The sequence below is a fragment of the Nelumbo lutea genome, chromosome 3, assembly GCF_056320005.1.
Source record: "Nelumbo lutea isolate HS-2025 chromosome 3, American lotus-T2T, whole genome shotgun sequence".
NCBI classification, from domain to species: Eukaryota; Viridiplantae; Streptophyta; class Magnoliopsida; order Proteales; family Nelumbonaceae; genus Nelumbo; species Nelumbo lutea.
Genome location: NC_142686.1, coordinates 22,357,457 through 22,366,919, shown reverse-complemented (window position 1 = coordinate 22,366,919; position 9,463 = coordinate 22,357,457). Strand labels below are relative to the sequence as shown.

The window sequence follows — 9,463 nt, the reverse complement described above, 5'->3', positions numbered from 1 at the left end:
AACCTTTACTGAACCAATTGTTGTCCCCCTAGCAACCAGTCATAACCAGTTTGACGACCTGATGCAATGCATGCAGGCAATGCAAGCCCAAATGCAACAATTCCAGCAGCATCAGCTCTAACAGCACCAAGTACTGCACCACATCTCTCGGTATCACTATCAGTAGCAATTCCCCCAACTGCCTCTAAACCAACCACTGCTTCCACCTCGGCACCCTGCTCCAAAGCCAGTTAAGCCCTCCCATCAGGGTGGGCGCCACCACCGAGGAGAAGCCTCCCAGCCTCAGAACCCCCACAAGAGCCAGGCCTCATCCTCGGGCCAAGGGGAAAGAAAAATCACCCCCGCCTCGCAGCTCACCGGCGGGTCGGGAACCTCGCCCGCCAAGTCAATATCTCGACACTCCAAGTCTGAGCTCCCGCTGACAGAGAATCGATTCAGCGTCCTAGCGGCAGATTGCCAACAGTCCGGGCCCAACGAGCTCGACAACACAGAGGCCAGCGAGCAACGCCAGCACTAGGCCCACTCAGCAACGAAGATGCCGGCAAAGTCGCTGAACTGCCACCCGTGTCTTGCCCGAGCTCAGAGGTAAAGAAGAGACAAGCTCGGACGAGGTAAAAGCTGCCCCTATTCTCTCAGTTCCTTCCCCCCTCTCATCAGAACTCCTCGTCGTCCCCATGTCTAGAGACTTCAAGCTCCCGCCTTTAGACAAGTATGATGGGTCCTTTGACCCCAACGACCACGTCGATGCCTTCCAGTCCCAAATGCACCTAGCTAGAGCCAATGAATCGTGCATGTGCGTAGCCTTCACCACCACCTTCAGGGGGGTGGCCCGCACTTGGTACAGGAACCTGGCCCCTGGGTCAATAAGAAGCTGGACCCAGTTCATGCAGGTCTTCACCGCACACTTCGTTACCAGCAAGCGGTGCCCCTGAACCGAGGAAAACATCTTCGGAGTAATCCAGAGGGAAGGAGAGTCCATCCGGAGCTACATCAAGCGGTTCAATGATGCGTGCTTGCAGATACCAAGACTGGACCCCGCGGTCCAACTCGCGGTGGCCAAGAGAGGAGTAACGCACAAGGAGTTCAAATGGCACATGGTAGCTAACCAGCCCGCGACCATAGCCGAATTCCTCAAGCTCGTGGATAAGTTCATGAGAACAGAGGAAGAGATCAACCAAAGGACCGAAAGCGGGATCGAGAAAAGGAAGAGGGAATGTGAGCCCTCCAACCCAGTTGACAGAAGAAAAAAACCCAGCTCGAGAGGCAAAGCCGAGCCATCCGTTCCGAGCTCCCTTAGCAACTCGGACGGACGACACACCCTTAAACACGAGGCGGACTAAGATCTTGATGACGATCAATGACGCCCCATACGTAAAGTGGTCACCTCGCCTAAAAGGGAACCCAAACGAGAGAAATAAAAACTTATACTGTAGTTTCCATAGAGATCACGGTCATAGTACCGAACAGTGTAATAATCTCTGGGACGAGAAAGAGGGACTCATTCGTCGCGGGTACTTGAGAAATTTTGTACAGCATGATAATAATAATAATAATAAGACAGGTCGGCAAGGAGAGCACAGAAGAGATGCCCCCGAATCCAGCAGCAGGCCAGCTGAACCGTCGCAAAGACAGCCTCCGGAACAGAGGCCAGTTCGGGGGACCATCCACGTGATAGTGGGGGGTTCGGTGGTAGTAAGTTGTACTTCGGCAGCGGCCCAAACGTCAGTTCACGAAGCGGCCCGAGAAGAACATAACCCTCCAAAGAGGCCGAAGACGAAAGAACCAATCTTCTTCACGGAAGACGATGTGCGAGGTGTCCACTACCCCCATGATGGCGCGCTTGTCATAAAACTAAGGATCAACGACCAACTTGAGTTCCGCAAGTGTTATGTTGCTGCCCTGAAGGGAAAAACTAAGGCGGCCGATGACCTCAAACTGGAGCGTCCTACAGAGCAGGGTGAGGAACGAGCTTCGCCCACAGAGGAAACGGTCGCAATCCCAACTTCGGCTATGGACCCGACTCGAATGCTACAGATTGGTGCTTCCATCAAGGAACCTCTACGAACCGAACTGGTAAGTTTCTTACTCCAAAATTTAGATATTTTTGTATGGTCCATGGCCGATATTCCCGGTATTGACCCTAGCCTTATAACTCACAAACTTAACACTGACCCTATAGTCAAACCCATTAGACAGAAGAAACACAACCTAGCCCCGGAGCATTGGAGGGCGATCGACGAGGAGGTCGAAAAGCTCCTCGCAGCGGACTTCATAAGGAAAGTTCATTACCCGAGCTAGGTAGCCAACCCAGTGCTGGTGAAAAAGGCAAACGGCAAGTGGCGCATGTGCGTTAACTACACCAACCTAAACTGAGCTTGCCCGAAAGACTGTTTCCCCCTCCCTAGAATTGACCGCTTAGTGGACGCGACCTCAGGACACGAGTTGCTAAGCTTCTTGGACGCCTACTCAGGCTACAACCAAATCAGGATGGACCGGTCCGATGAGGAAAAAACCAGCTTCATAACCGAATTTGGCTTGTACCGTTACAAGGTCATGCCCTTCGGACTGAAGAATGTTGGGGCGACCTTCCAAAGACTTGTGAACAAACTGTTTCGACCCTTAATTGGCACGAAAATAGAATGTTATGTAGACGACATGGTCGTCAAGACACAGTTTTCACATAAATTAATACAAGACTTAGATTCTGTCTTCCAAATTCTACATCAATTTAGCATGAAACTGAACCCAAACAAATGCATCTTCGGTGTCACCTCGGGTAAGTTCCTAAGGTACTTTGTCAACCGGCGCGGTATTGAGGCCAACCCGGACAAGATAAAGGTCATCCTATATATGAGACCAGCTCGAAAAGTAAAAGAGATTCAGAGGCTAAACAGCCACATAGCCGCTCTGAGCCGCTTCATGTCCATATCGGCAAACCGATGTCTGCCTTTCTTTAAGGCAATCAAAGGCAAAGGGTTTGAATGGACCCGAGACTGCCAGCTCGTGTTCGACGAGCTAAAAAGCTACCTCGCTAGTGTGCCAATCTTAGCCAGGCCCGAGGAGGGCGAGGACTTAGAACTGTACCTCTCGGCAAGCGACGAGGTGGTCAGTACGGTACTAATAAAAGAAGTAGATTGGGTCCAGCGGCCCATCTATTATGTTACTAAAATTATGCAAGGAGCAGAGACAAGATACCCGCAGATAGAAAAGCTAGCATACGCACTGGTAATTGCAGCTCAGAAACTCCGCCCATATTTCCAGGCCCACACTGTCATCGTCTTGACTGACAAGCCTCTGAGGCAAGTCTTACTAAAGCCCAATGTTTCCGGTCGGCTGACGAAGTGGGCCATCGAGCTCAGCGAGTACGACCTCCAGTATAAGCCATGAACTGCTTTCGAAGCCCAAGCCTTGGCAGATTTCATCGTCGAGTGCACGTTCAGCCTCGAAGTCCCTAGGCCGGTTGAACCCGAGATCCCCAATTCGGGTGAGACCGAAGCTCCCAAGCCAATAGAGTCTGAACCCCGTGAAGTTGCAGCCAATGTGGCATTTCTCCTAGTTAGGCCAAACGCGAACTGGGATGAGGAGCCCTAGATCCTTCACGTAAATGGCTCCTCGAACCAGAAGGGCAGTGGGGCTGGAATAGTGCTACGCGGCCCGGGTGGCACGAAATTGGAATATGCACTATGCTTTGAGTTCGCGGCAACCAACAACGACGCAGAGTATGAGGCACTGATAGCCAGGCTGAACCTAGTGCAAAAGGTAAGAGCAAAACACAGTTATCTGCTGTGATTCCCAGCTTGTGGTCAACCAGGTTACGGGGGAATACGAAGCATGCAAGCTCACTATGATCGCATACTTGGCAAAAGTAAAGGAGGCTCTGCTCAACTTCCAGTTACACTTCATCAGATAAATCCCGAGGTCAGAGAACACTGAGGTTGATGCCCTATCCCAGTTAGCCAGCATGAGTCACAACACCATGAGAACTGTGTACATAGAGGACTTACCATGGCCTAGCATTCTCGGTGGGGCAGAGGAGGTGACTCCCGTCCTTGAAGCAGAGCCGAACTGGATCGACCCACTCGCGAGCTTCTTGCTAGATGAACCCTCCCTACGGACCGCAATGCAACTAGAAGGGTGCAGCGCCAGGCAGCCAAATACGTCATAATAGATGAATGGCTGTACCGAAGGTCCTACATGCTCCCCTACTTGCGTTGCTTGCGACTTGCCGAAGCCAAGCTCGTACTCCACGACACTCATGAAGGTCTGTGCGGCGGACACTTGGGGGGCAGAGCCCTCACCCAAAAGGCACTTCGACAATGATACTATTGGCCAACGATGAAAGTAGAGGCCGTCGAGCTGGTCAGAAAATGCGACAAGTGTCAGAAGCATGCCAATATCCACCATCAGCCTGCCGCCAACCTCAAGTACCTCACCAGTCCATGGCTCTTTGCCCAATGGGGCATCGACCTCCTGGGGCCATTCTCGCCAGCAACAGGTGGGAGGAAGTTCCTAGTGGTAGCAGTAGATTATTTCACAAAGTGGATAGAAGTTGAACCTCTAGCAACAGTTACAGCCCAAAACGTATAGAACTTCTTTTGAAAGAACATAGTATGTCGCTTTGGGTTACCTCGAGTATTGATCTCCAACAATGGCAAGCAGATATAAAGTTTCAGGAATGGTGCCAAGATATGGGAATCCGACAAAACTTCACATCGGCCGCACACCCACAAGCAAACGGTCAGACAGAAGTAATGAACAGAGCTATCCTCCGCGGACTGAAAGCACAACTAGACCGAGCTAAAGGGTTGTGTGCGGACAAGCTACCAAGTGTTCTATGGGCTCACCGAACCACGGAAAAAACCGCCACAGAAGAAACCCCCTTTAACCTCACATATGGCACTAAGCGGTAATCCCGGCGGAGATCAAAATACCTACACTGCGACTACAAGCATACAACGATCAAACAAACGGAGATGAGTTACGCACCAACCTCGACCTACTGGACGAGGTAAGAGACCTCGCATACATCCAGACCGTAGCTTACCAGCAAAAGGTAGCTCGGTACTACAACACTAGAGTAAAAAAGCGGAACTTCCGCATTGGTGACCTGGTTCTCCGTAAGATGATGGCACCCGAGCCCGGCGTGGGCAAACTTGGACCGAATTGGGAAGGGCCCTACCAAGTAAAGAGAGCGCTCAGGGGGCATACAAGCTCGAAACTTTAGAGGGCAAACAAGTATCCCAAGCTTGGAACGTCATTAACTTGAGACGATACTACCTATAGATCACCAAGCGAAGTGGACTAAGTCACTACCAAGGTCAAAGGGCTAGGATGCCGAACTAACAAGGACCTCGACATGGGCAAGCAAAGGCAAAAAATGCAAACTAAAAGCTCAGGCAAAGTGCCAACAACGAACTAATAGGGGCATCGGCATATGGTCAGTTTGAAGGAAAGAGCGACCAACACTTAATCAAAAGAAAATCATTCCATTGCAAAATACTGTGTACATTTCAAAAAAAAAAAAAACAGAAGCAAGCTCACAGGCCCGGAGGTACTTCTTCACCATCAGAAAGCACTTCAACGGTACCCGAAGGTCCTGCCTCGTCCTCTGAATCCGGCTCACCATCAGCAGCGTCGGCCATCTCCAAAGTAATGCGCGAAGTGGTTATGGCACTAATATCAAGCTCGGGGTACGTATTCTGGATCATCCACCGGCTTAGTTTAAAGCCCCTTCTGTATGAGCCCACCATCAGGTCATCAAAGAGTGACGAGGCAATGTATTCATCGACGACCTTCTTCTTGGCATCCTCAATGCCTTGAGAAAAGATTTGCATCCTCTCCCTAATATCCTCTTGAAGGTATTCAACCTGATACTGCAAATCCAGCCTCAGTTTCGCCATGTGCTTCACCACAACTCCCATGGCATCGGCATCTCTCTGAGACCTCACCTGCCTGGACTATGCAGCGCGAGAAGCCGCCTCAGTAGTGCGAGAAGCTGCCTCAGCAACTCGGGAAGCCGCCTCGGCAGCACGGAAGGCCTCTTCGGCAGCTCGCGCCTGCCTCGAGCTCCTTTCCACTTGGGCTGCCAAAGCATGGATAGAAGAATTCACCTACCAAAAGGAAAGAACGAATGATCAAAAGAACGATAGCAAGAAAGATAAAAGCAAAAAGCCCGACAAGAAATCGCTGACTTACCACCATGGCATGAGTGGCAACATGACAAGCTACCTGGTTCAAAGGAAGCTCAGTCCTTGTCGCGACCTCCTCAGGATAAATCGCCTCCCTACTCTTCTGAAGAGCGTGGTTCGGCGACAACACGTTCCTGAACTCGCCTTGGGCTCCCGAGCCTGAGGGCCCGACTCGCGTATAAGCAAACTCAGAGTAAGCGGGAGGCCCCGTGTAGGTAGCCTCGGCATAAGGGGCCCCTGCCGCTTCATGTACTGGAGGGGCCATCTCGGGCTCCCTGGGCGGATCCACTGATGGGTAGTCTAGTACCTCGGGCTCTGCATCTCGAGGAAACTCGGCCCGAGTTCATTTGGCGACTCGCTTCCTCCTCTTCATGACATGGAACAGGTTCCTACCACAAGTCTTCTCTGAGTCCATCACACCTGCAAAAGGAGCTCAGCATCAGGAAAATGAAAGAACAGAGCAAAACAAAAGAAACCTCTGAGTAAAGAACCTACTCGAACTCAGACCGGCCTCAATGAGTTTGGCCTCCGTCAGATAATGGTGGCATTTTATCCCAAGTTGTGCCCATTGCCGGAGGCCCTTCGTCATCTCCTTATCAAGCGTAACACCGGCGTCAGGGGCAGCCATCCCCCACCCGGTTTGGAACGGCCACCCCAATGCACTTTACACCCCGAAGTAGTCCTGTTTCCACGCCGAAACCTTGTAAGGAAGTTCGTGTAATAGCTTAAAACTCGGGCGTGGAACAGGTAATACGCCCACCTACACCCGGGAAGGGGACCCGCTTGCTTCTTAAGCATTAAAGTGGAAGAGAAAATCTCCAGGTCTAAAGGCAAGACATGTTCGCAAAATAGGGATATTGTCCCCACCAAGTTACGAATAGAGTTCGGGTGAAGCTGGCCGACGGTAACGCCGAAGTGGTTCATAACCTCGATAATGAGGGGATGGAAAGGCAGACGCAACCCCACAGCAAGCTGCTCCCAAAATATCACGATCTCATCAGGACCGTGTTTCCAAGGGAAACTGCCCGAGGGTATGAAGTAGGTGTACTCCCTAGGCAAGTTGAATTGGGTAATAAGGGAGTGAAGCCCCCTAGGTGTCATGGACGAGGGTCCAAACTTGTCTAACGTTCGACCCCGATGAGAGGAGGACGCCAAACTACCCAAGGCGACTCGGCCTACGGGTTCGAACTCTTCCTCGAGTTCTACCTCAGGATCACTAGGACTGTCGGGAGATGCAACTCGGTTCGTAGAACTTGCATCTGACCCCCTTGAAGAACTGCCTGAGCTATCCGAGCTAGACATCGGAAGGAGAAGAAAGATTTCAGGAAAGTACTCACCCGAAAAAAAGCAAACAGACTACGTGAATGTGAGCTAAAGGCTTGAACGCGAACTGAAACTTGGACGCGAAAAGAAGCAAAAAGTAGGGTAATGACAACGACTGGGGTCCCCCACTATTTAGGCCCACCGTAACTGGGATCAAAGCAAATCCAATGCCTTAAAGTCATGCTGACCACACGTCTCTTGAGACCGAGACGTGACTGGCCGCACGTCTCTTAAAACTAAAAAGAGCTACAGCGGCGCATTTTTTATTTTTGAAAAGACGTCCGCTGTCACGTCTCCCAGCGGCACGCTTTTTGAATTTTGAAATAAGCGCGCGTTGTCACATATGTCAACATTTGTAGACAAATTGGCACGTTTTCCATCTTTTTGGCGCTCGAGAAACCCGGAAAGATTCTGACGAACGCACACTTCGCGCTATCAGTCAAAAACCAGTTCGAAAAGTATGGGACAAATCCACCCGCCACCTCGCGAACTCCCCGCCCCAGGGCAATTCCCTTAGCACGAGGAGTGGGGGGCAATTGATGAAGGAAGATTTGGCCCAACCTCGTAACCACTCACACGTGGCAAAGGCAACAGCTTGGCACAACAGCACGCCCAAGGCGCGAGCTCTGAAAGGAGGAACCAGCGGTCCGAACTCCCTACAAGGAGCCCGAGCCTTACGAACACAAAGGGCAACAACCCAAACTGGCCTGCCCCATGGCGGCTCAGGCCACACCTCTATCCGAACTCAAGACCACCTCTCACACCACTCCAGCACTTTGCCTCTAGGACACCGAACTAAACAACCGTACTTGACACCAAAGGAGTTTGTATCCAGGGGCGGCGTATCTGACTGACTTAGGATCTGACGCATGACAGTCGCACATCAACGGCCGCCTACCACCGCCACCTGCCACCGCCATCTCCGGTTACAGAGACGGCTCCGACAAAGAGAGCAGTGGCGGCTCTGCCCCAACAGAGGTGATGACACCCGAACTGGCAAGAGTGCAGGGGTAATCATACCCGACCTGACAGAAGCTTAGGAGTGAGTGCGCGAAGTGGTTATAAAAGGCTCTGTACCCCCCAAGAACAAGGTATGTGAACTTTGCACCATCTGGTTTTATCTTTCCTTTGAGAGAATACTAACTTGAGCTTCGGAGCAATCTCACGGGTTCCTCCCTGGAGATTCCTCACCTTCTCCGTTTCAGGCACCTGTTGATCCTGTCAGAGGCAAGATCGTTGACAGCTAGGACCAGTCGGATTGCGCACCATCACCTACTAACTCTCTTACATTATTTTTATTTGTTCAATTAATCTATAACTACAGACATTTCATTTTACTTAACTAAACGGATAAAAATATAAAAATTTAATAATTAACTTCAACCAAATTCACACCATGTAACTACAATGTAGAGAACAAAAAAAATAAATAAACAATCCCATGCTCAGCTTGGGTTACTCCGCTAGTAGGAAGTTAACATCATACCATTTTGATATTTTTTCTATAATATTTATATTTGCAATTGTGAAGATATAACATATTGTCTAAGGCTTACAATCCTAGCCCAAGGTTGGGTTTATATTTTTCAACCATAACCTTAATCTGACCTTTTCTTTTAAGGGGCATTTTTTTTTTCGAATTTTGAGAGGGTGAAAGTTGGTCAATGAGGTTTTGGTTCCCATAGACCCAAGAATCTCATATTCTTTTTTCAGATTTTTGTGGGGACCTCCCTGGGTACCACTTATATCCTAGGTGGGTAAATAATTTTTTCATGTAGGGGGAAAGTTGCCAACACTTGAATGGGACAAAAATGCCCCTTTTAATAATAGAATTTTATGGCTAAAATGGTCATTGCCTTATTTACATGAGAAATAAAAGAATATGGGTAAATGCACTTACCCGGGTAATTGTTTCCTAGGAAAAATTTACCCAGATAACTGCATTTACATGG

General features: G+C 50.1%; 1 long non-coding RNA gene across 1 annotated transcript; it reads left to right on the top strand.

Moving 5' to 3' along the window:
* Positions 1-8,346: 8,346 nt before the first annotated feature.
* On the top strand, positions 8,347-9,044 carry LOC148863551 (uncharacterized). The gene is made up of 2 exons (XR_016109821.1): positions 8,347-8,602; positions 8,694-9,044. It is a non-coding gene; the product is annotated as an uncharacterized LOC148863551 (long non-coding RNA).
* The last annotated feature ends 419 nt before the right edge of the window (positions 9,045-9,463 follow it).